The following is a 3,676-nucleotide window of genomic DNA, read 5'->3' as shown; positions in this document are numbered from 1 at the left end:
AACAAAGTCAGGGGTATGATGGAGTAACTTGGGGACCACCGATGCTGCTGCAGAGAACAACCTGAAGAACATGCAAATGGACTAAATACCTCGATCAAAAGACAAAGATGATCCGACTGGGTTAAAAAACAACCCAACTAAAAGCTGCTCACAAGATACATACTTTAAATATAAATTCATAGAAAGGCTGAAAGTAAAAGATAGAACCATACTGAGCCAGAGCTGCTATGTGGAAAATTCTTCTAATCATCAGAAGTGTAAAATTGTAAATGGAAGATTCAGTTCTCCATGCCTAGTCAAAATGGAAGTTCTCTCTTTTCAGGAATATACTTGATAATGCTGCATAAACATTTTAAAAAATATATCTTTTTTCTTTATTGATAGGAATCTCACATAGGTTTTATCAGAATCCCTGTGTGTGTGTGTGTGTGTGTGTGTGTGAAATTGTATGTTTTAAGTATCCCAACAATCAATAATAAAAAACAAATTTTGACCATTATGTTATTGGAAAGATTGAGTCTTCCTTCTATTCTCTCTATAGAAATTGATACTATAAAATCAATGTCATGTGAATTTGCAGCCAAAAAATATTGGGAAGAAAGGTAGTATATAGATATGTCAGGCAGTTAATGAAAATGTTATGTAATTTTTTTGATTTTGTGATGTTTTTGGTATTTGTCACCTTTCAAAATCTGTAATTTGTTATGATTTCTGTGTTCATCCAAATAAACATTCACCTTTGCACCTAATTTGGTATTGTTATTCCTTTTTTTAAGAGGGCCTCAAAAATTTTATAAGCTTCAGGCCCAAAAAACTGGTTCTCTCCCTGCCCATATGCCTATGAATGAACTGTAGATAATAAATGAAAAAGTTCAGGCCATTTATTTTATTTGAAACATGTAATTGAACAGCTTTCACAGTTGAATAGGCTACATCATTTTGAGCATTGAGCTCAGCACAATTCCTCTGAGAAGATGCTGAGTCTCTGAGCCATCCTTTCCGAGAAATAGTCTTTCTTGTAGACTTATAAATATGAAGTTCTTTGTACTAATTGTTGAATCTGTGCCCAGAGACTCTTTCTAGAATTCTCATTATGTTGTCTTCATCAAATTTGATGAGGGCAAACAGTAAATATCAATAATGGTGCTGCAAGTTTCTCCCCCTGTATTCATACTCGGAATGCCTATAGAAGTTGAGTAGGTTTGTGTTACCTCTCTCTCATTTGCCCAAAGTTGGTTTCATATTTTCACTTTTTTGTAAGTGTGACAATCTTGGCAGCAGAAAACCCATTTTTAGAGCACAGAATTTCTTCCTTTCTAAAATGACACTCAGAACCCCTAGTGTCGAGTGTTAGAAGGACCATCATCTGCAGGTGGGCAGTAGGAGTAGCTGATTGGAATCAGCAGGCCTCACTCTGTCCTTTGCATTTCAGATTTCCCCAGGATCTCCCATTTTTAGAGTCCCCACTTCTTTCTGAAAGCTCTAAGTGTGAATAGGAACCCCTGTGCATTTTGGTTAAGAGTTAGCATCATGGGCACTGGAGTGAGAAATGTGGAGACCCAACTCCACCACTCACTAGCTGGGAGACTGCTGGCAGATTCCTTAATCTCTCTGTGCTCCAGTCATTCAATATTCTAACAAAGCTTTGTTTATATTTGTATTTGTATTTATATTTATAGACTAATGAGCAAATACCAGGAATACACTAGACAAGAGAGACGAGGCTTCTGTCTGTATGATGCTTCCATTTTAGGGGTGACACGAACAATAACCAAGTCTGTGTAGAGGAGATGGTGTGGGTGCTCTTCTCAGATCCGCCCAGCTCCTTCACGGGGAACCGCCTTGCCCAGGTTTCCGCCCCCTCTCAGGGGGTGCCCATGGCCAATGACTAGCTCAGGTGAACATACAAAGGCCTGACCAACCCCCCCACACACACACCCCCGGGTTAAGAGCCAGCCCAGCCCCAGAGCTCTGACAGGCTCAGCTGCGGCCTCAGTAGCAGCCACATGGCAGCCAGCTTCTCCCTCCACCCAGCGCTGCTGCCTTCTTCTCTTCTTTGCAGAATCCAATAACCCTTCTGCACACAACTCAACACTAAGAGCCTATTTTCAGAGAATTCAAACTAACACAACAAACAGATAAGCTATATAACTGTAGTGATAAATGAAGGAAATAGGGTGATGTGAAAGAGAATAGGGAAAAGAGACATTAACTAGCTGGGATAAGGGAAGGCCTCTTTTAGAGGTAGCATTTCAGCTGAGACCTGAAGGTAGAGAAATTAGTCAGCCCAAGAGCCTGTGAAAGAAAATTTCCAGTCAGAAGGATGAGCACGTGCAAATGCCCTGAGGTGGGAAGCAGCTTGGTGAGTTTGAGAAAGAGAAAGCAGGCCGCTGTGGCTGGAGCAGAGTGAGCAAGAGGGAAAGTGCCAAGAGATGAGGTTGACGACATTGGCAGAGATCAGATTATTCAAGGCCTTAGAGGCCGTAGCAAGGAGTTTGTATTTTATTCTAAAAAGGTTGGAAAGATTTGCAGGGTTTTTAGGGTAAAGAGAGATAAAATCTGTCAACCACCTTGAGCTACTAGCGAGCTCCAGCTCTGCACTAGGGTGCCCCACAGAACTCACAGGCGCGCCACAGGATATTTTACATTTTAAAGAAATACAGCCATGCATCTGTCAGATACCATACTAACTAGTAGTGGCAGATGGTTAACAATTTCAACCTTAAATTGAGCTACATTCAATCTGATGATGTCATATCCTTGGGAATCTGGGTTTTCAGCAGAGCTGTGATAAAAACCAAGTACCATATGAAAATCATTGTGAAATAGGAAATGAGGGTGGCGGTGTATGATCCAGCTTCAAGGTTTGAGAAATTGTGCAGTGCCCAACAGGTGCACAGGTCTCATCAGTAATTAACTGCAGTTACTTAAAAATGAAGTAAAAATACCTTTTTTAAGTATGTTTATTGCATTTTCAAAGAAATGTTAAGTTGTTAGAATTAAAGCTTAAGTTATTTGAACGGAACTACTTAATAAATGGAACTATTCGGTATTTCCAGAGGCATTGTGAAAAAGTCACTGAGACCCTAGGGCACCATAGTCCCAGTAAATTTGAGAACCTTAGTCATAAGCACATTTTTAGATTGATGAAGGAGGCCAAGATACAGAAAATGCAAGGGTAGGGGCTAGAAGGCACGGAATCATCTGCACAAAGAAGTCAGCGTGGAAAGGGAGAAGTACATTATTTTCCTCTAAGGCAGGAATAAATAAGATAAAGAAAAAAGAGGTAAAGATGAAGGTACAAGGATAAAGACAAAAATGGGAGAGACAAACGGAGGAAGTTTAAGGAACTTACTTTGCAAGGCCAGGATTTTCTTGGGGTCATCTGCAAAGAATGGGGGAGCAGCGGAGGGCTTCAGCGCATGAGGAGGAGTGGAGAGGGAAATCTCCAGACTTGAAACACCAGGCAGTTTGATTTAATTTTCTCTGATTATTTATCAAATATAAAAATTGAACCGGACAATGCTATATTTTCTCTTTCTTTTGTTCTATTTTTTTTCAGAAAGGAGATGTACCAGTTTTTAAAAATCATTTCTATTATGAAAAATGTCATATATACAGAAATGTGGGGAGAATATTGTAATGAACCCCCATATATCCATCATCTAGATTTAAC

The sequence above is a fragment of the Diceros bicornis genome, chromosome 5, assembly GCF_020826845.1.
Source record: "Diceros bicornis minor isolate mBicDic1 chromosome 5, mDicBic1.mat.cur, whole genome shotgun sequence".
Taxonomy (NCBI): domain Eukaryota; kingdom Metazoa; phylum Chordata; class Mammalia; order Perissodactyla; family Rhinocerotidae; genus Diceros; species Diceros bicornis.
This window is presented reverse-complemented; position numbering follows the sequence as displayed.